This window comes from Oncorhynchus masou, chromosome 1 (assembly GCF_036934945.1).
Source record: "Oncorhynchus masou masou isolate Uvic2021 chromosome 1, UVic_Omas_1.1, whole genome shotgun sequence".
Classification (NCBI taxonomy): Eukaryota; Metazoa; Chordata; class Actinopteri; order Salmoniformes; family Salmonidae; genus Oncorhynchus; species Oncorhynchus masou.
Window position 1 is genome coordinate 17,325,001 of NC_088212.1, and position 24,244 is coordinate 17,349,244.

The following is a 24,244-nucleotide window of genomic DNA, read 5'->3' on the forward strand; positions in this document are numbered from 1 at the left end:
CCTCTCTTCTCGCCTCTTTTCCTATCCTCGCTTTACCTCCTTCCCCCACTCACATCCTCTGTGCTGCCACACACACACCCAAGGGGAGGACACACTGCTCATACCACCCAGGAAATTAACTTGACATTTGATGCCGACAAAAAAATACATTTTCCGGGGGGGCAAAGTGTACCCATGCAGAGATAGGGCCTAGTAGGATTTAACCTCCCCCCCTCATTTCCAGTCCTCCTCTATCTTTCTCCATCTCTGTTTTTTACCACTTCATCAGTGTTCATATCCAATCCATTACCTTATGTTTGTATGATGGGAGGTTGAGAGAGATAACAGTTAGCAGAGGACTTGATGATGTCTATGCTTACTCGCATAATTGCGCCCCACCCTTTCGGCACACACAAATATTTAAATGAGATTGAAAGCAGGGTTTTCCATAGAAATGCAACATTCAACATCTACGGTTGTGGATGTCATATAGCTTCCAGTGCATTGGTTTAGTAAAAAAAAAAACACACACACACACACACACACACACACACACAGACAGACAAGACCTTGCATAATGATTAATGCTTTAGCCAAAGCTACTCAGTCATTTGGGAATGGTGCCCAACAAACAAACACACATACACACACACACACACACACACGATGACCCAGACAGTGTCTGTCTCAGTCCCCCCTCCATTAGACATGCAAGAATGTTAACGTCATTATGCATTATTGTAAGTGTCTGTCTGTGCCCTCCCCCTTCTCTCACTCACTCACCATATTGTGTCTGAGGGGTAGTCCAGACGTGTGTGTGTGTGTGTGTGTGTGTGTGTGTGTGTGTGTGTGTGTGTGTGTGTGTGTGTGTGTGTGTGTGTGTGTGTGTGTGTGTGCGTGCCTGCGTGCGTCTGAGTGTTCTTTTATATGTTCCTGCACACAAATCACTGATCATAGCTGAAATACGGGCAGCTCCGAGCACTATTTAAACCTACTCACACACAGCCTTTTACACACAGCTATGCAGACTAGATGTTAAAGTGGATAGTCTCTAAAGCTGTGTTGGAAAATTATATCTAACTTCATTAAAACACAACAATCTACTGTTCAAAATTAGAGCAAAAATTATCCTAAATGTGTGAATTAAATTGAAATAATGTTGACAGTTGGTGTGCCATCCTTGGTCAGATTTAAACAGAATGGGAGATCTTCGACCTGCTGGTAAGCTATCTCTCATTTGAAAACCCTGAGCAGTCGAAAGGCACCACGAATTGTATTTTAAACAGTTACTGTAAAAATGGTTAAAAAAATACACATAAAACCTGCATGAGCAAGGTTTCAGACAATGTGGACATGTTGCCCTCTGTACAGTTTCCTCATTATAAAGATATATAATGCCTTAAAAAAATCCCAATGTGCATGGTGTACACTGACATGAATATCCAGGAATACACTGTGAATATGTGATTTTCGAAAGGGTCTGAGGGGAAGGAAAGGGAGGGAGCGGTTGTCAATTCTTAATCCCCCTCCCTTAGGCTTAATGAACGCACTCAGGAAAATGACACCATTTTGATAAGGTTGAAGTGAGCGAATGGGGGTAGAGGGGACACTTTCATTAGCCAGGGCATTAGTAGGATCTGTTTTGCATTTCTCTGATGCTCTATACACACAGCCCTGCCCTGCCCTGCCCTGCCCTGCCCTGCCCTGCCCTGCCCTGCCCTGCCCTGCCCTGCCCTGCCCTGCCCTGCCCTGCCATTCCCTTCCCTTCCCTGCCCTGCCCTGCCCTGCCCTGCCCTGCCCTGCCCTGCCCTGCCCTGCCCTGCCCTCCCTCCCCCTCCCTGCCCTGCCCTCCCTGCCCTCCCTCCCGCCCTGCCCTTCCCTTCCCCGCCCCGCCCCGCCCCTTCCCTTCCCTGCCCTCCCCCTCCCTCCCCCCCTCCCTCCCTCCCTCCCTCCCTCCCTGCCCTCCCTCCCACCCTGCCCTCCCTCCCTCCCTCCCTGCCCTGCCCTGCCCTGCCCTCCCTCCCTGCCCTGCCCTGCCCTGCCCTCCCTCCCTCCCTCCCTGCCCTGCCCTGCCCTCCCTCCCTCCCTCCCTCCCTCCCTAATCTGCTCTCTTCCATCACAACACAAGAGACACATTTTCGTTTCTATTCACTGCATTCACCAGATGAAAACATGAACTGAGAATAAAATATGTAATTCTCAAAGAACATTTATTCAAAATGTTGCTTTAAAAGATTAAAAGGGAGGTGATTAAGGAGGGAAGGAGGGAGAAGATGCCAGGTGCCTCTTGTTTGGGCTTTGCATTGTCTTAGGCAAGTCTATCCAGGCCCAAAGGAGGGATATTAAAAAACACCTCTGCAAACAACAAAGACTAAAAAGACTGGTTTGGAATAAGACAGAGCTAAATTAAGCAATATATTGGGCCATCAACACCTTTTTTCCAAAAGCTATATCTTAAATAGTTCGGGGCAGCAGAGGCTAGCCTACCACCCATCTTGGCTTCTGCAAACTCCCCTCCCTCCTGCCACCTTTCCTCTCTTCGCTGACAGCGATTTGCATTCATTTGCATGATTTTATGATGTGCATATCCTTTGTTCTCACAGTAAAAAGATGAGGAGAAACGCTACCTACGCAGCGCTACTACAACCTACACTGACGGCCACTTGGATATTAAATGGAAAAAAATACAACTGTAGTTTTATTCCTTTTAATTATAAATGGATAACTAGTGATTTTGTCACCCCACCCCAATGCCATACCCCTGGTAATTCCGTGTATCAAATTAGAAAAAAAGATGGATATGTTTCGGTTTTGTGGAATTTTTGTAACAGCCGTGGACAGGATAGAATGTGCTATCACAAAGCGGCAGGAGCCTCAGCTGATATATATAGCATGGGGGAAGGATCGCATGCAGGCATGAAATATGGAATTACATGACGAATAGGAAATATTAAAATGATAGATGGAAAATAAATCATTTAAATGAAAATAGCAGCTTTCATATAAATACATTTTTATAAATGACCTACTTTTTTCTTTGGTTAATGCTTTCACCTTGCCGCTAGCTATTGTGTGTTTATTACACATTTATTACATGATAATAACGGCTTCATCCTTATTGGTCAGATGGACAGGTATAGATTTGAGCTTATGGACATCCAAAAGATGTGTTGTATACTGGCACCTATTATCCTCAGTTGGCAATTCATCATGTGTGTCCAAGCACACACGCATAAACACACACACACACACACTGTACCATGCTTTAATCATGCAAATGCATGCAGGGGACATTATGTCCTGTGGCCTAGCGTTAATGGCATGGAGGCTGCATGCAGGTATACAGATGTAGGATCTTAATTTGATCACCCTGTTGCAGGAGAACTTTCAGACTTGATTTTCCCTTATGAAAAATGTATCAACCCCTACAAATATGGACGTTAAATTATAATCCACGTAAAAATTCTAATTTCCTGTTGCTGCAAGTATATTTACCTGCTGCAGCAAACTGGCTCAATTAAAGATCCTACGTCTGTATTCTGGAAGGTCAACTCTTGGAAAACACAGGCTGTGCCTTATGAACGGCAACACCTAACAATCACTCTGTCGTACTGGATTTCATTAGTGCTAAATTACTACAAGTAATGCTGTGCCATATACAAACGTAATAGTACATAAACACACAGGATATTGTGCATTTTCATGGTTGCTATTCTATAAATCCAATACGTATATACAGTATATATATGTAACCACTGCCCGTAGAGCATACAGCACATTGAAACACAAGGCAATCATTGTAATTTGGATATTGTCAGGGAGTATTACTGAAGGATAGAAATGAGAGGCTGCAGTAGCCCTGTTTCCAGGGGGAATGTTTCATGAGTGTCACTGCACATCTTCATCTGAGAGATGGAAATAGTCATCATTCTTGTTTGGGCTTTGACCCCATGGTCCCTACCATGCTCTCACACAGGCAATGGCTGATGGGAGGTTCGACATCGCTCTGACTCCTAAAAAGCATAGCGGGCCAGTTACCTTGCATTGCAGTCTATGTAAATAATGCAGCGGTGGATATAGTGGTCTAACGACACTGACACACTGCTTTTAAGATGGTGACATGAATGCTATGGTACTGTTGTAGACATCCTGATTAAAGGCAGCTGTAGTATTTTGGAGAGGGCCGTGGATAAAGTCCGCATTCACATTTGCTAAGCATTTGAACTATAGTGAACCCAAAGCAATGGCCCAATACTGAAGGATTCTGATTTACAGTATATAGAAAAAAAGATTCCACAAGTGTTATTTGGCTGTACCCATAGGAGAACCTCTTTTGGTTCCAGGTAGAACCCTTTTTGGTTCCAGGTAGAACTCTTCTGGGTTCCATGTAGAATCCTCTGTGAAAGGGTCCTACCTGGAACCAAAAAGGGTTTTACCTGGAACCAAAATGGGTTCCTTAAAGGCTTCAGTGTTCTCCTATGGGGAGAGTGTACCTTCCTCCTGACTTTCATGTCCGCAGCACAATGCGTTCCTGAAAACCTGTATAGTAAAATTGACTCACATAATGGACTGGAGTTTTTTAGTTTGGTTTTGACCAAACACCAACCAGAGGGACAATAGCGTATGACCTTGTCAACCAACAACACTGAAAACAGTGTAAATGGCATCCTTCTAAAGAGAGGTACTGTATAGTTACATTGGATACACATAATATTACCATGCCAGGGTGCTTGCTATTGATACCAAAAAAAAAAGAAATCACATGCTTGGTCTGAAAAATGTATATTTTTGGTATTTGATCACAAATCTTTGGCTTTGACTGTATCATTGGCGAAAATCAGAACTAGTGATTTGATAACAACGCTCTCTATGATGGCAATAGGTCTGGGAGTTTAAATGGTGAGTAGTGACTCTGCCGCTGACTCTCCTGCCCGGCGACTCGGCCTGCCCTCCCTAATTGGCCCTTCAGAGCACTCCACCGATAGAGGGAGAGTAGAGGGAGTAATTACAGTGAGTACACTACCACATGCTGAGGCCCATGGGTGCTGACATCACCCTCTCTCTTGAACCCTTTAATTCTACATCACACAATAAGTATTTTTCTTGAATACCAAGACCTACAAACAGCCTTTTGGAGTAAGCAGAATATTCTGAATGGTACTAGAGGTAATCTCTTGGTATTGTCTGGTACTGTTTGGAGAGTGTGAGTGAGATCGGTATTTTTAGCTATTGAAATGTTTTTTTTTTATGACAGAGTTGTATTTCTACAGATGTAGCATGTGGTGCATAGCACACACATTAAATAGCCCAAGAAAGTAACATATTGTCAATCTGTCCAGCAGTGTTTGAGATGGTTTTAGGAAGGCTGAGGTCAAAGGTCAAATCAAGGATTTTTTTCTTTTTTCTGCCAATTCTGAGTAAATAGGCCATTCAAAAATCAGGAATAATACCTTCCGGAACACATCACTAGAGCAAGCAAATTTCATAGATCGACCAATATGGCAGTACAACTAAAATGCTACATCGACACATCATGTGGGGAGCAATATGGGAATGTTCCAAATGACCTCGCTGAGAAAACTGCCTGCTTGTACATCATTTGCAATGACTAAAGCCATTTGCATTAGATTTTTATGGGGTACACCATTTAGACTGGGAGTTTGTGCTGATGATAAACAGTGAATGCAAGCCTCTGCCCCCCTGTGACTCTGGTCTTGGTACGGACCAGAGGGCAGATGAATGGGTCATGGGATTTGATATTTCTCATGGCCACATTGCCTGAGCTTCCCTCAAAGCAGTGTTTTTCTGTTTTCTGTGTTCCCTGGACTGCTACTAACATCCAAGGGTTTACTCTAATATTCTCCATATAGCCAAACTTTTACGCACTCACATGCAAACACATTTACACAAAACCAATATGTATCTTGTTTTGGTGATTACTGAACAATTAATTTATACATTTATAATTAGTAGGTTTTGTTATCTGTTTTAACAAACCTTTTTAATTATCTTTGTACATTGATTTTTCTGTGTTGTGGTTTTCATATAAGCCCTTGGGCTTCCAACCACACCTGCACAGTTGTTTTCTTTTGTATTGTTATCTATCAATTGTTTTCTTTGGTGCAAAATAAAATAAAAAATAAAAATACTCAACACAGAGGCTAACTTTGCTGCAGGTTTGCAGAGACACACACGCTCACATGAAGATGAACAGAGTGCACGGACACACACACACAGCATGGTTAGTTTGGCATTTGCTTCTTTGTATTTTTTGGGGCCCGTTGGCTTTCTAACCTGAGCTCATGTTTGTTCAGCAGTAGGCAAAGTCCCAGACAGACATGTCCATTTGGCCTCTCTCCTGAGCAGGGGAATCAGGGCCATATTTCTCCAACCCTGCAACACGAGGGAACACACACACAGAGGCAGGGTTGTAAATGTAAAGATTTTCCATGCAGCCACTAACCTTTACATGTCAGATATCGTTTCTAGACAAAATCACAACGAACATGTTCCCTCAATGCAGAGGAGAGGGGTGATCACATGACGCTTGTCAACAGAGGTAGCATTTACTATCGATAAGTTTGCTCTGCAGTATTCAAATTGGCAATAACTTAATGAAAATGTCGGCTCAACCTTTACATACGGCCACGAATAGCAGCTGAAACACCTTGATGTCACGTGACCGCTTCGCACCACCTAGAAACGGCTTTCAGATCCTTCAGTGAAACATGGTGGTACTGTCAGTTGACTGAAGATATTTTCCAGTTACATCTTTCAATGCTTTTTCTATGTGTCATTATATTAACCCACAGTGGCCTACTCAGATAGATGCAACATTGTTCTTTTGAATGGCGGTTAAAAATGAATAGCAGCAGCAGGGGAATGTACTACAACTATTTATCCTGCTTCCAGTCACTCTATCCTAATCCCCCACCTGCATGTTCATATCTACCTCAAATTACTCCAGTATCCCTCCACATTAAAGTGTGGTACTGAACACTGTCCCTGTATACTACTTCCTCTTTTATTTTGTATTTTTTATGATATCTTTTATTATTTAAGTTATACTATTTTGATATTGATTACTGCAATTTGGGGTAGGGCTTGCAAGTGAAGCATTTCACTCTACTTGTGCATGTGACAATACAAGTTGAATTTGAACTGTACTGTGTTACATGAATGGTAGCCCAGACTGGTCTTGTCAAGAGACGTTTTGTTGCATACCGATGCTCCATCGATGGCTGAAGATGTCTGTATGGCAACACTGGAATGGGTATTTTCATCCTACTGTCTAAACACAATGTCTTGTGTCCACAGCCTTACAATGGGTGTTATCTTTATCTCAAGTATCTTTCCAGGGTCTCAGAGAGTTCTGTTGTGTGTCCATGTGATGGTCTGGCCTTCCTGACAGACGTCAACAGCAGACTGACAGCTGCCAGTTCTTATAAAGCCTCCATGTCAAACCAGGATGAACACACGCACACACACACACGGAGATACACACACACACACACACACACACACACACACACACACACACACACACACACACACACACACGTAGATACACACACACACACACACACCCACCCACACACACAAATACACATGTATCTACACACACACACACACACACACACACACACACACACACACACACACACACACACACACACACACACACACACACACACACACACACACACATACAGACACAGACACACACACACACCCACACACACACCTACATACACACACAGACACACACACACCCACCCACACACACACATACACGTGTATCACACACACACACACACACACACACACACACACACACACACACACACACACACACACACACATATACAGGAAAATGGGTTAGCTACAACAGTAATCTAAAATAAGGCGAATCTATCTCTCTTTCAGAACAAATTAACAACATTAACAATATGTTATTATCAAGTATTCATATTTATTGATAGGAAATCAAGAACAATTGAACAGATATCACTGGCATAAATCAAAAAATATGACAATGTAAAACATTACGTAAGACCACAGAAGTGTGAAGGACAATTATAGCACTTGGAGCATTGATTTATTCATGAAAATAATATTACGTGGAAATCATACAATACTAATTTAAATCTGTGCACTGAACCTGCTGAACAAAGCATGTGATCCCTGAAGACACATCTAAGGACTGAATCTAGATAAGTGATTTGACTTCATGATTCATTAAAACACACACATGTATTGGACACACTCACACATACCCTCTCTCTCTTACTATTTTTCTTTTTGTTTTACGACCTTTATTTCTAAGTGTTCTAGTGTGTTCCTGTGGTTCTGTGGTTCACCGAGTCTGTGTTCATAGCCCTACGGCAGGGTTTAGGGTAACTGCTTGGCACACCCCACCCCACCCCATTCCCTTTATGGCTTGTGTGGCTTGTCTCTTCGCATCTCTCTCCTGTACACCCCATCCCCCTCCTCTCGCTATGCGGCTACTGGCCTATATGCAGGGAATTACTGTGCCACAGATGCTGAGATACTAAGACAACCATTATGGAGACAGAGCACTGTGGCACAGGTCGACACAAATGCTTGAATACAAAAACCCATACAGAAACAAATACAGACATAGTCACATTCACACTGTTTGTATACAGTGCCCATTAATGTTACGCAAAATTTCAATTTACAATCCTGATATTATGAATGTTATCAGAGTCTGACTTGCGTTTTCTGTCTCATTTCCTTGAGGTAATAATCCATTAGCAGAGGCTCAACCACGCAGCCGTTTAATTATGCTGCCTTCTCTAGGAGCCTGCTGGGGCGTACCACGCATCACCAGGAAGAGGGGTGACAGGAAGAAACTGTCTGCTACCACATAGCTGCCTGTTTCATATGACTAAAGTATGTTCATAATGTGGACTACATCACAAGGGTGTACTGTAGTGGGAACACGCTATTACAGGCAGACATGTGCACAATATAAAACATACACACACAAACAAACACACAGACACACACACACACACACACACACACACACACACACACACAGACACACACACACAGACACACACACACACAAACAAACAAACAGACATGTGGAACAGAGGAGGCTGGCGGGTGGAGTAATAGGAGGACTGGCTCATTGTAATGGCTGGAATTGAACGGTATCAAACACAGAAAATATATGGAAACCACATGTTTGACTCTACATTAAGCCCGTCTCCTATAGCTCCTGCCATCCACCTCCTCTGATGTAGAATCGGTTTGCACTCAGTTTGCAAATTACGGCCTGCACTCTGTTCAGAGGTGCTAAGTTGTCTCAGTCGACAAACACTACTGGTGTATCCGAGCCCTTAGAGGACATTCTTTATATTCACAGGACAGAATTGTATGATTTCCTATCAATCTATTTCCCTATAGCCCTTTAGCACGTACCAAGCCATTGCAGATATTTCTGAAAGGCCCTATATACCGTATGTGGTGGCCTTGGTCCACATTGTTGAAACCATAATGGAAGATGTGTCTACCTACTAGAAAGCAAACTTCATTGGTTGCTTTCTCTGTACAGTAAGTGTGTGTGTGTGTGTGTGTGTGTGTGTGTGTGTGTGTGTGTGTGTGTGTGTGTGTGTGTGTGTGTGTGTGTGTGTGTGTGTGTGTGTGTGTGTGTGTGTGTGTGTGTGTGTGTGTGCGTGCGTGCCTGTGTGCGTGCGTGCGTGTGTGCGTGCCTGTGTGTGTGTGTGCCTGTGTGCGTGTGTGCATGTGTGTGCTGGAGAAGGGTGATGCTGCGTACTAGAATGCATTCAAAATAATTTCCTGCACTCTCTCCTCGGTTGTGCCTCGGGATTTAAAAAAATGCAAACGCTGTGTACATGTCTAGCTGAACAGTGTGTGTGTGTGCCACTAAGTGTGAGGACGCTTACTTCTTAGTGAGCACTTTGTAATAATTAAGTGAAGAATAAGACAAGTAAGCCTGAAGGAGAGAGAGAGAGAGAGAGAGAGAGAGAGAGAGGGAGGGAGGGAGGGAGAGAGAGCTTCTTTAACTGAACCTGGACCAGTGTCAATTCTAATTAAGAGAGACGGGCAGCAGTGAAGCTACCTATGCATTGCTAAATATGTGTAATATATTGCAAATACTTGTTAACTGCCTTCCTTTCTCCTGCTGCTGGGTAATTGAACATTCACTGAGATTGACATACAGTGCTCTGACTCTTTGTTGTGATTTTTGACATTTCTAACAATTAGAAGCATAATTTTAAACTAGCTGGATAGTATTGTTTTTTTCTTTGTAGCCTCTTCATTGCAGTATGGAATTTGAAACTGTCGCTAGGTTATTTTTGACAAATAATAAAATTATATTTCATTTATTTGATGTGTAGTGTTTTAGGCTAATGATAACAGAAATGGAGTATGGCATATGGACATGTTTTACAACTATTGCAATGGCGTCCTGTCTTCATTTTTATACCATTGGACTTAGATTCATTAACTATCTTCGAGTTTTACTTTTGTCCTGCAAGCGAACTTGACACAGTTCACCCCATGTTTTGCCAACACTTGAATCATTTAAAAGAATCCCAAAGAGAGCATACCAATTTTCACATGCAATGTGACAGAGATATCCGCTTTGTCTGTAGCCAAGAATTTGCTTAAAAGTGGAAGAGTCAAATGCAGTTGGTTAATTTTTTTAGCCGGTGTGACAGATGCAGTCCACACAGTGTGAGACACCAATAATGGAAAGGGAAAATCACATAGGTGACAGTAATCGAAGGAATTCGTGTATGCAAATTAGGTGCTTGGCATGCATGGCTGGCGATGTCACTAATTGAATAATTGGCCTCAGAGCACCAGGTGCACTGACCACGCTTCATGTCCGTGTACGCCTACGCCTGTGTGTGTGTATTTGCCAGCGGACATTTTAGGTCTACCCTCCTCACACGCTCACCACTGCCAAACGCCTTAAGATGGTGGCACCTTGAGGGAGAGACACTCCTTCAGTGAGCCAACCAGGCCCCTCCTCCCTCTCCTCCTCCTCCCTCTATCATGGCTCTTCACGACAACACTGGGCAAGCACCCTTCCCCCTAACCCCTGTCCCCCTTATAAATATGTCATTTCCCCCTCTCTAATAACGATATTAGGGGCTGGCTCTGGTGCCTTGGTGTATATGCATGAGTCCTCTCTCATCAAATTTGCATAAAAGGTCCAGATGCTAATGTTACCGTGGCGACTACTTGCAGTGCTTACTATTCTATATTCAGCGTAGCCATATCCCTAGACAAGCCAAGATTCGACATCATTTAATTGCGGAACAGTACACATCGACTGAACAGTCAGCTCCTTAAAAAGAGAAAGACTGGCCTGTTTTAATTGTAGCAGCCTCTGTTTATGCTTATTTCAAGTCACCTACACCCCCCCTCCGTAATAACGGAAGGTAAAGTAGTCGGCATCATTCATTATGGAAAAGGTGGATTCTAGAGTTATTTCAGCCATTCGAATTGGTTGGTGGGTTCTAAAACCACAGGCCTTGCTCAAATTATTTATAAACATTTTCACATGAAAGAGCCCTTTAACTACTAAATTAGATACTGTAAAATTACTGCATTGTGTAGAGTATTTGTGAGCAATTATATACCGCTGCCTTAATAGACCAGAGCAAAATGACATATATGGCAACATTTAAGGAAAAGTACAGTGTCCACACATGGTACGTCAGAACAGTAAAGCCACAAGGCATCTCTGTTGGTTATTTGTAATTAATTGAGAATGAATAATGCAGTAACATGAAATACATTATTAACACACATTCATCTTATGAGAGGATTCAAAGCATATTTCAAATGCAATTCTACTAATTGATTTATAGCAGGGGTATTTGCATAATAAAAAGCCATCGGAGCACAGACATATTGAAAAGGACAGGAGAGGCAGGCAGATGGTTTAGACGTATACTGTAAAGCCGCCATTCATACGTATGCAGCCAGAGTAGCTATTGTACGCGCCAATGCTCACAGCATCAGTCATATTAATCTTGTTGCCGCAATCATTTCTGCTGTGTGTTGTTAGCATCATTACCATTAGCAATTATGATGACGTAAGTCTAATATACTGTAGCTAGCTAGCATTAGCATATTTGGTGAATTCTGTTGATCACTATATGGAATGGGTAGGGAGGTATGTTTGAAAAATAAATGTTATTGAATATAAATAATTAAAACGCAAGTTATCAATTGTTTACTATTTTGGCCTTTAATGTATTTTTGATGTTTTATTATTATGTATTTTATACATTTACATATTATGTAAGTCCATTATCTGAGTGTAAGTATAACACTGTGTGCTTATGAGACAAACTAACATGTCTTCTGCATCCATTTTTGTACGTTTGATTTATGATGTTCATGTTGCTTTGATCCTCATCTATTTTAGCATCCTTTAATTCAGAGTTAAACATTTTGCTCAAACAATAATATCATTATCAGATTTCCATTTATGCTTCCTGTTAACAAACAAACCCATATCATAAAAATACATGTGTACTTTCTTAGGTAAAAAGGTGCCATCAAGAACATACAAGTGTATTCGGCTGTGCCCATAGGAGAACACTTTAAAAAAAAAACTTTTTTGGTTCCAGGTAGAACCCGTTTTGTGTTCCATGTAAAACCCTTTCCACAGAGGATTTTTTTTAAGGGTTATCCTATAGGAACAGCCAAAGGACCCTTTAAGAACCCTTTTTTCTAAAAATGTTAGTCATGTGGGGTAGGAATAACTGTCATTAATGTCCTAATAGGCTGACTGTTATCCAGTCATGTTTTGAAGGGAATTGCATGGACAGTGAGACATGGAGGTAGGTAGCTCTCATACCACTGTATGACTAACACCATGTCTATAACCACCTCTATGCAGGCTGCTGGAGGGAGGGACACTGTGGCAGAGCACAGCATGCCTGCTGCTCCTCACAACCACGCTCAAGTGACCATGCGTGATGTCATTAAAAAGGGCCCAACCATGACATTCCACAATGGATTATTGGCCCATGTTATGGCTGGTTGATCGTTTAGGAGGAGGCAGGAGGCGGACCACAGTGGAACCAGTGGTAAGAAGAGACAATGGTACTGTGTGTGTGTGGCTTTACTGCGTGCGTGTGTATGCACTGAAATGCACTGCATTGACACATGTTTGATGCCGATTGAAACAGCATCTACAGCGGCAGGCTGTCGTCACTGTGTGAGAGCAGCAGCCATATCTACTGTGTGTGGTCACCCTGTGCACTGCTAAGAATATCCATCACACCACTGTTAATGGAGGAAAAAGTCACCTGAGAGGGAAGGCATTGCAACTCTTCAATGTGTGTGATGAATCTAAATTGAGCCCAGGAGACAAGGAGAGTGGCATTCTAGTCAGTTACATACACACACACACACACACACACACACACACACACACACACTCTCTGAAATCAGGAACCTGTCCTGCTCCAGCGGCGCTGATGCCGGCGTGTGCACCGTGAGCTCACCTCCCGTTGCCACGGCGACACCAACCAGAGGGAAAAGCCTGGTGTGTGTGACAGAGGCCTGAGAGGGAGGAAGGAGGGACTGAGGAATTCACAAGGCACTTGGCTTGTTTCAGCACAAGTACCTTATTCAGTTACCAGGCCTTATCACGGAAATGCTAAACCGACCCTTTCAATTATCAAGGCAATGTCTTTAGCCCGGCCGCCTGTTTATAATGGCTGGCATGGGATTTCAAATGAGATGTGTCAGAAATAGTTGGCCGACAAGGTGGACAGTAGACATTTATACACACAATTGGGTATTATCATGCATTATGTACAATTAACACGTATATACACAAACATATAGGGAATCATGCAGTCATGCACACATTCACAAATATGACCACCAAATGAAACACACACTCATTTTTTTTCCATAAACAAAAAAATGTGACTAACAGCTGCTTTGGTGCCTGCATTCTATTAGTGATTAAGAGCTAACCCAGTCTGGAGGTCATCTGCTCATCAATGGTGGTGCTCCACAGCCGTGAATGCCCTGAATTCATTAGTCATCGCGCACAGATGGTGTCTGGCTGCCTGTCTCAAGTTCAAGTTCATGTCCAGGAGACAGAGAGAGACATGCTGAAGCCAGACAGACCAGATGCTACTGAGACAGAGAGAGAGAGACATGCTGAAGCCAGACAGACCAGACGCTACTGAGACAGAGAGAGAATCATGTTGAAGCCAGACAGACCAGATGCTACTGAGACCGAGAGAGAGACATGCTGAAGCCAGACAGACCAGATGCTACTGAGATAGAGAAAGAGACATGTTGAAGCCAGACAGACCAGACACTACTGAAACAGAGAGAGACGTGTTGAAGCCAGACAGACCAGACGCTACTGAGACAGAGAGAGAGACATGTTGAAGCCAGACAGACCAGATGCTACTGAGACAGAGAGAGAGAGACATGTTGAAGCCAGACAGACCAGATGCTACTGAGACAGAGAGAGAGACATGCTGAAGCCAGACAGACCAGATGCTACTGAGACAGAGAGAGAGACATGCTGAAGCCAGACAGACCAGATGCTACTGAGACAGAGAGAGAGAGATACTGAAGCCAGACAGACCAGATGCTACTGAGACAGAGAGACATGCTGAAGACAGACAGACCAGACGCTACTGAGACAGAGAGAGAGACATGCTGAAGCCAGACAGACCAGATGCTACTGAGACAGAGAGAGAGAGAGACATGCTGAAGCCAGACAGACCAGATGCTACTGAGACAGAGAGAGAGACATGCTGAAGCCAGACAGACCAGATGCTACTGAGACAGAGAGAGAGAGAGACATGCTGAAGCCAGACAGACCAGATGCTACTGAAACAGAGAGAGAGACATGCTGAAGCCAGACAGACCAGATGCTACTGAGACAGAGAGAGAGACATGCTGAAGCCAGACAGACCAGATGCTACTGAAACAGAGAGAGAGACATGCTGAAGCCAGACAGACCAAACACAACTGAGACACAGCCATTGTTCCTCATCTACAGTACATGATGCAGAAGACCATAGCCCGTGGGAATTAGGGGTGCTGAGGGTGCTGCAGCAACACCTAATAAATCTAAATGTTAAAATCCACAAAATTAGTGAACTAGGCCTTTACTACTCCTGTATTATTAAACACTCTTCAGCTGTCCCTATGCAATAAAACATCAGTGTTATGACAATAACAGTAGCAACAGCTTGGTGACCATTTTACATCCTTAGTCTGACACAGAAATGACCTGTACAGACCTCATCATAAAGTCACTACCCAGATTTCATTTGTATTGATTGTAAAGGCATGAGCCCTCTACACAGAAAGAATGCACATAGAAAATTGGCACAAAGGTGTCAAATATGCTGATTGCTTGTCCAATGAATATGAAAAACCTGCCATGGTTGCCATGGTTATGTTATTCTGCCAATCATGTGACAACAATGGCTGCAGAGCACTGTACGTGTGAGTGGGAAGGGAGGGGACAGAAGAGCCAGCGTTAATGAGCAGAGAGAGGCAACGTCGTCCCCACCCATCTCTACACGCATAGTCAAATAAGACGCCTATATTTCTCTGTGAGAATGGACCTTTTGAAAGGGATGGCAAGGCCTCTCGTCCTCTCCTTTCCACCAGCCTGCCTGTATGGCAGTTTCATAAATAACCACAATCATTCTCACATCCACTCCAAGCACTTCCTACTGTAAAATACACTACTCAGCCAACAAAGATGAGCTAGAGAAAAAAATATGTAAGACTGTCTGCTGTCGGGTATAGGCCTACATGAATTGTAGCTAAATATACAACTTGATAGAGTATGTATAATATTACCACAGACTCGTGCATGATTTTCCAGTGTTCACAAGGAGACTAAATACCATTAACGTGATGTACACTCCTGCTCTGGAAACAGTGTACACCCCATGGAGACTGTTGCCTGCCTGTTTCTACGTTACAGCACAGCAGCAATATTGAGAGTGACTATGAGGCGGATTTGCAGCAGTTTCAGACATGTGATATTGTTCTCTTCTGGCAAAACTGGGCTACATCTAGCATTGCATTGTGATGGCTTACATACTGAAGAGAATGACTGGGGTTAACATCCGCTGTATGATACAGTGCTACATTATGGTGAAACATAGTGTGTGACAGCCTACAAAGAACATGAAAGTAGGATACTGCAAACCTGTAAGACACAAACAGGCTAGCAAGACACAAACAGGCTAGCAAGACACAAACAGGCTAGTTAGACACAAACAGGCTAGCAAGACACAATCAGGCTAGTTAGACACAAACAGGCTAGCAAGACACAATCAGGCTAGTTAGACACAAACAGGCTAGCAAGACACAATCAGGCTAGTAAGACACAAATAGGCTAGTTAGACACAATCAGGCTAGTAAGACACAAACAGGCTAGCAAGACACAGACAGGCTAGCAAGACACAAACAGGCTAGTTAGACACAAACAGGCTAGCAAGACACAAACAGGCTAGTTAGACACAAACAGGCTAGCAAGACACAATCAGGCTAGTAAGACACAAACAGGCTAGCAAGACACAATCAGGCTAGTTAGGCACAAACAGGCTAGCAAGACACAAACAAACTAGTAAGACACAAATAGGCTAGCAAGACACAATCAGGCTAGTAAGACACAAACAGGCTAGCAAGACATAAACAAACTAGTAAGACACAAACAGGCTAGCAAGACACAAACAGGCTAGCAAGACACAAACAGGCTCGTAAGACAGAAACAGGCTAGTAAGACACAAACAGGCTAATAAGACACAAACAGACTAGTAAGACACAAACAGGCTAGTAATTCTGCCCCAAAATGCATTTGCTGAGGAATAATTTGTTGAAATGGTTGACATGATTTACTGTAAAAAGCATCAAATAGAATTGCGGTGAAGTCACACCATTAAACGTCTCCAGGCTTCCAATGATGAAGAAATGTTTTTATTCAGTCAGTGCAGTGCAGTGGCCTTTTATACTGTGGAGAATCAACTGATTTATATATGCTGGGTTACTTACAGACCTCAAGTTTTTATTTACACTGCGCTGACATTTAGTATGGCCCCAGACTAGAAAACAATGCAGCCATTCATAAGTCTAGACAACGATTTCTAACAACTTATCCTGGGACAATGAAAGTGGTTATTCGCTGCTTTTCCAAATGGTGTTCTCAAATCTTCTTTCAGGTAAACGTACAATGAATGACCTGGCATTGTACAGGGGTCGCAACAAGACACACTAGTTTTGTCTTACGGTGTGAGAAACTCGGCAAGAGACCCCTTTCAGCCACTGTGAGCCTATTTAACATTGAACTTGAATAAACCTCTACGTACTATTGCCTACCACTGCATACGCAGGCAGTTTAAACCTATACATCTTCCACATAGGCCTATGACCAGCCTTTGGGCACAAACATACACTTTCATATTTTAGGCTACAGCTAATCAATAAAGCGCTATAGGCAATACAATCAAATCCAATTGTATTTGTCACATGCTTCGCAAACAACAGGTGTAGACTAACAGTGAAATGCTTACAACAGGCTATATCATAGGACATTACAAAATATATATTTAAAAAGTGGACCTTAATTAACATCCATCTGAAAATGCCTAATAGGTTACTAAGACTATCCTAAATATACCATAGACCTATTCGCAAAATAACAATTCATCATTTAATTAAAGGCACGTGTGTAGCCTCCATGAGACTCTCGTCACGCCACAGCCGAAAAACACTAGAATAACAATAACCTCATCTACAGACAACAGGCCACTAACATCCGTTCAAAAAACAAACAGCTGGCACCATACAACTGGCATCATAAATGGAGTCTATTCTCAAATGTAGCCTAAATATGTATTGTTGGAAAGCCATCTTTTGGGAACAATGTTTTTTACAACTCTATTGTGTTGCCAACAAAGCCTTTAATGTTTATGGCGTTTGTAAAATTCTATCCAACTGTGTTACCATCAATAAAGAAGCAAAACAACTATCCCGCGGGTCACCATGTGCCTTATGAATGCCATGTGCTCCCTTTGATAGTTAATAAATAAATCCACTGGCGACTAATATAATGGCCTGTATAGCTAATATCATCCAAAATACAGACTCAGCAGCCCAGAAGCCATCCCTGCACCGTTAGGCTATTTGTTTCAGATGCTTTTTATCCGGATGTAAAATATTAATCACAATTAAATCAATGAATATAAATGTTGGCTTTAGCTAGGCCCACCTATGTGAAAAAAATCCTGTATATTAATTAGGCATTGTTTTAGAATTAAATGTAAGATTTATTTAAGTCCTGTTCAAATTCAAGTACAGAGCGCACAATGACGTGTTGTCATCTATTCAATTCGTTCGACTTCTTTCGGCTTATTGCATTCTCCGTGACATTACTTATCATGAGTCAAACAATAGATCGGTGTTCGAGTGCTCAAGTAGGCCCATATACAATTCCGTAATTATAGAACATCTTTGTATGGATGCATAAACCCATACAGTTTTAAGATAATGACCCACGGTCCTAATTGTCAGTTGTCTACAATTGGCAACGAATTACGCATTCAAAACCGTTACTGGGCCGCGTCCGCTGGGTGGGCAACATCGCCTCTTTCTATGGGGATGCAGATGAGTCTGGTGCACTTGACGTCTTTTCATGACCCCCCTCCCCCTCCCGGCGCTGTCTGTCATATTCGGACTGGGCATGGCATTGCCACTTGCCCCCGAGCGTGGGAATGGGTGCGTCCAGTCGTTCACATCTCCAGCCCTGTGGTTAACTGAATCAATTAAGCAGGGCCGACCCCCCCCTCTTTTAGCCCATACCCAAAACCCTCCTCTCCATTTTTGTCAGCTCTGTATACGTTCTAATTATTGCTGTTTTGGATGCCAGCGCCGTTTCCTGGTTGGAGTTCATCATGCTGAAATAAAAAAACGTTAATGTCAATCTCATTCTCAATGCTAGCCTTCATGCATGCTATGGCTAGGACTCTCAGTTGGATATATCATATTTGCCACATTTCATTATAGAAAATAACGCATTTTCAAGATGAATATAACAAGAAGAATGAAAATGATAGTTTGTGTGTGTGTGTGTGTGTGTGTGTGTGTGTGTGTGTGTGTGTGTGTGTGTGTGTGTGTGTGTGTGTGTGTGTGTGTGTGTGTGTGTGTGTGTGTGTGTGAATGCAACATTTACCCATGGTTGTGATTAGCTATAGGCTACATCACGTTTTCAAATGTCCTAATAACATAAAATATACGCAATCAATCAATATAAGTAATAAATCAATACAACTATTTCACATTTCCAATAAGTGAACATGTCCGGTTAATGCTATAGCAATGATTTATAACTGTAAAACTTGTTAAATCTACTTCGTAATACCAGCCAACGAGATTATTGTTTTTGCACCAAGAAGGTTTATGCATCTTGTTATTTCCATTTTCTATTTCCAAGGTCCGTGATGAGTCTGGAAGTCGTTTTTACTTTCGGTTATCTAGCTTTATGACGGCCATCACACTCATACAGCTAGATAACCAAAGACAACAACCCACTTCCCATTCTTCTAAAATATTCCAGAATTGTCTTCTGTTCTCCGGGCGTTGGGGATTGTGCCCCTGCTTTCAGGAGTGGTCCACCATACTTTGAGGCAAATAAACCACAATATAGAAGTAGGCCTAATTTGACTCCCATAGCTGACATAATCATATTTTGTTTCCATATAGGCCACTTCCATGTAATGAGTCCTCCAAACTCCCACAGACACACGTTGTTAAAAAAAACACGACGTCCAAAAAAGGACATATAATCCCAGTGTTTAGATTGTCATATTCAGATGACATTCGCCAACATCAATGAGTTGAAGTAAGAGAGAGAACAGTAGGCTGTGGTGCAGCCATCCTTGCACAGGCCCTGATTTGCAATGCAAATGATTCAATCCCACAAAAGGCGCTTTCGCCTCTATTAAGGCGTTGTGGAAGGAGCAATACATATCCTGTGAGGCCAGCGAAGAAGATACGGAGGTGGAAAATCCGCCTGGTGAAAGTGCGGAAATTACACAGGTAAACCGTTTCGATTGTTTTGGATTATGAAGAGAAGACCTCGTTTGTGGCCAAAATGTGTCTGTCAAATTGTCCGCAAGTATCCAGCGTGTTAGATGAAAGAGATGCCGAAATCTGTAAACCAAGGCTTCCGTTCTGCTGGCTAGCCGCTGCCAACAGTCTAAAAGGAGAGGGGAAAGGGCCATCCCCAAGGAATGGGGATAACGGTGAGGAGGGGTAGGCTTCCAATGCCAAAATATGGACCAACCCGGTGAGGTCAAAGGCCTCAGACCGCGGGAGTGTAAATTAATGGTGATGATGTCATGAAAAATCGCAAATGCACACTCCTATTCATGCACGAGCAGTGGCAAATCTCCTCGCGTCATTACCAAGCACACTGGAATAATTCGGTTTGCCGCTAGCGGTCTGCACGCTTTTTCCAGAATGATTAAAAAAAGGACGGAAAGACAAAATTATTGTGCTATGGTCTAAAAATGGTCGTCTTGATAATTTTGAAGCCAGTAAGGGTACAATAGCCAGCAGAATAAACCGCCAAATACAAGATCTCAAATCTATGGAGGACATATGATAGCATTCCAGGGCTGAGTAGATCATCGTTCCTGTATTCTCGTCGCAGCTAGAACCGAGTAGGGTATTTGCTGTAGCATGGAACTGGGCCGGGTTGTTCGAATATACGGGTGTGAGAGGCAATACGAGTCGAGATACATTCATTGACTCGATTTGAGTCGAAATCCTGTTGGCTTTATGTTTTCATCGTCGTGACCGATGTATAAACTACAATGGTTACCAGGTAGGCTATACTGGCAATGTCGCATTGTCAAATAGGCATTCATTTTTCTGCACAGTCACACACATTTACATAACATGTTTTATCTTGTCTATGTATCGAACATTCAATGTACATATTTATCAGACCTAGTGGGACATATAAATATTCAAGAATATAGACCTAACTATTAACGATATGTTTTCATGCACGGACGTGTTTTTAGACTATAGGAGCTAGGGCTGTATATGACAATGACTTTACCCATAGGCCCATATATATATATATATATATATATATATATATATATATATATATATATATATATATATATATATATATATATATATATATATGTAGCCTACTTTATGATGTCTTTGCAAGAATTCTCAGAGTGTGTGTGTGTGTGTGTGTCTCTGTGTGTGTGTGTGTGTGTGTGTGTGTGTGTGTGTGTGTGTGTGTGTGTGTGTGTGTGTGTGTGTGTGTGTGTGTGTGTGTGTGTGTGTGTGTGTGTGAATTGAGAGAGAGGGGGCAGAAGGGAGCAGAGAGGGAGAGAGATATCCAATGATAATCAGCAACGACGTTCTATAAAGGTGTTAGGCTGTTTCCACGTTATAATAATTGAGGTTCCAAATGTAAGGTAAAACAATACAATGCTGAATGGATTAGCATATGTGATTTGCACAAAAATGTGACGTTGTAGTCCTTCATCAGCGCTATTAATTTAGTGATATGTATTCTTAACAATGGCTAATTCACTGCACATAGTCTAGGCCCTATAGCCTACAATCTTTACACGTTCGCTAAAATGTTTAGCATTTCCATCTACGTCGTCCCATGCACCTGTTCACCTGTGTTGTTGCTGCTCACCTTATATTGTATTGGCCCTATAGAAACATCTCGTTCAGGTGCTCACCGTGTTATTGTATTGGCCCTATAGAAACATGTCGTTCAGGTGCTAACAGGAGAGACCAAATAGGCGGGAAGGCATCCATCCAGCTGCTCAGACAAAACACTTCTTAATCCTAAATTATATGAAACCCAGCCCTGTGCAATTATTACTCATATGGCACGCGGTTCAAATCTGACTCCACTTTAGTTGAATTAAAGTGTCCATGGTTAGCTTTACATTAACGTTCCCTCAAAGTGACACCAGTTGATTCAACTGACATTTGAAGGCTAACAAAAGGACTCTCCAAGAATGCACCAAGCAAGAAGACTCGATCCAATCATGTAGAATATTGTAGAATATAGTTAGAATAATCGCTTTGTAAATCAGGGTAGGTTCAGGGTAAACCTACATTTCCTAAATCTATTTCTCTTACAGTCTGGAACATATGTTACACAGGCCTCAACCACGCAGTCGTCTTATCAAACACCCCAACATACAATTTTAACAGTACCAAAGTAGGCTAATCAGGTAATTGAAGTTTCCCAATTGTTCTGACCTAATGTTATCATTCATACTATTTCTCAATTTGAACAGAAGTGTGTTTGTACACATAAAAGTCTAGCTTTCCCCCACCATAGCCTTTTGGTGCGTCATACAACATACAACATTTGTCATGAAACATAGACTAGCAACTGTGATCGTATACTGTAGGTTTGTGTCATTCTGTCACTTTAAAGAACAGTAATGCCTTGATTACAGTAATGCCTTGATTACAGTAATGCCTTGATTACAGTAATGCATTGATTACCGATAGTAAGTCGTTGTCATTTTCCCTCTGAAGAACATATGTCCGTATTAACCGGAACATTTGACAATGTATAACACTGTTTGACATGGTAATAGACGATCACTGTGATATTTTATGATTGTGATATGTAATTAAACTAATTCAAACCAACAATGTTAACTTTCTTATGAGTGAATTTGTTTTATTCGTTTATTTGATTAAAGTTTGCTTGGGCATTACGAGTTGGATCATTATGTAGCATTATGTATCATTATGTAGTACACACAAACCCATAATAGCTTTTTTACAATTAGCCCACTGTACTTTTTCACAATTAGCCCACTGTACTGTAGCCTTCAAGAGAGAGATGAAGTATGTTTTACACGATATGATACAGAGAACCTACACAATACCATCACGAGACGCTGTGCAACCTATCTTTACGCATACGATGTAGCCTACATTCACGTTTACCAGGCTTAACTGTTCGGAGCAATTTAAGATATTTAATTCACAGTTAGTTAAGAATCACAGCTGGCCGTTTTAACTTCCATCACATAGCCTACCTTTTACTAACAAAACGTGTCATAGCGCAATGTTCACTTTGGCCCAATGTATTGAGAGGCGTTGGCTACTGTTGCGCTGGGAGTGTGACAGATCGCGACAAGCTCATGCCACCAGTCTGAATAAAGCTCAGAGTTTGCATCCTGCTTATTTATTTCAGATAATTCAGTAGGCTACAAAATAAACGAACGTGCCAACATGTATGTGCCAGGGAAGAGCACTAGTCCAACGAAGCACTGCCTTGAACTACACCTCCGACCTGCCTAAATATACCTCCGACCCGCCTAAACACTAATCATAGCCTAGATGATCTTCCTCGGCTAGAACAACATATTTATATAGGTCCACATCACGTCCACTAGCCGATAAGAACCTAATTAATGTTAATATATTATTCACGGAGTCATTCAACTTCACTCTAACTTTGACGCACATCAGACTGCATTGGCTTTACGCACATCAGACTGCTTTAGCTTTACGCACATCAGACTGCATTGGCTTTACGCACATCAGACTGCATTGGCTTTACGCACATAAGACTGCATTGGCTTTACGCACCTAAGACTGCATTGGCTTTAAGCACATCAAATTGCATTGGCTTTAAGCACATCAAATTGCATTGGCTTTACGCACAGTGGAAGGATAATCACCAAAGTTGCACTTACTTTCTCAAACTGCGCGAGAAGCATCGCCGCAATCGGCATATGCAATCAGAAATCATCCCAGATAAGAGACATGCTGTGTGGGACCCGTTGGACAGTCCGCCAAATATCCAGCCTTCCACGGCTGTCCCTTCCTTTAAAATTGCCGCTAATACTCAGTTCATTACGCGTGCTTCGGTTGCTCTGAGTTAACCCTGAGCATATTCCAAGCACATGAGAGAAGGAGAGATTGAGAGGGAGGGGGCAGGGGGGAGAGTGAGCGAGAGAGAGAACTTTCCCATAACATCTACAGCACCAAATAAAGAGTGCACAATTGAAGCTCTGAGAGTCTGCAAGTTCTTGTTTTTTAGGGGGGGGGGGGGGGGGTTAGTCCACTCTTCTGTGTAAGAAAGGACGTGCTCTGAAACTCAAATACGTTCCCTCGCTCTTTTGTTGGGCACGAACTGAAGAGGCATTGTTCGTCTTCTGGCGTGGACTCT

At 42.4% G+C, this 24,244-nt stretch overlaps 1 long non-coding RNA gene across 1 annotated transcript in view; it reads right to left on the reverse strand.

The window, feature by feature from the left end:
- The window catches only part of LOC135521909 (uncharacterized), a 69,908-nt gene extending 45,880 nt beyond the window's left edge, over window positions 1-24,028 (reverse strand). Inside the window, exons 1-2 of the long non-coding RNA XR_010452623.1 lie at window positions 23,769-24,028; window positions 6,274-6,372 (exon numbers count right to left, since the gene is read on the reverse strand). This is a non-coding gene — a long non-coding RNA (uncharacterized LOC135521909). The remainder of the gene's footprint in view (window positions 1-6,273; window positions 6,373-23,768) is intronic.
- Between the last annotated feature and the right edge of the window lie 216 nt (window positions 24,029-24,244).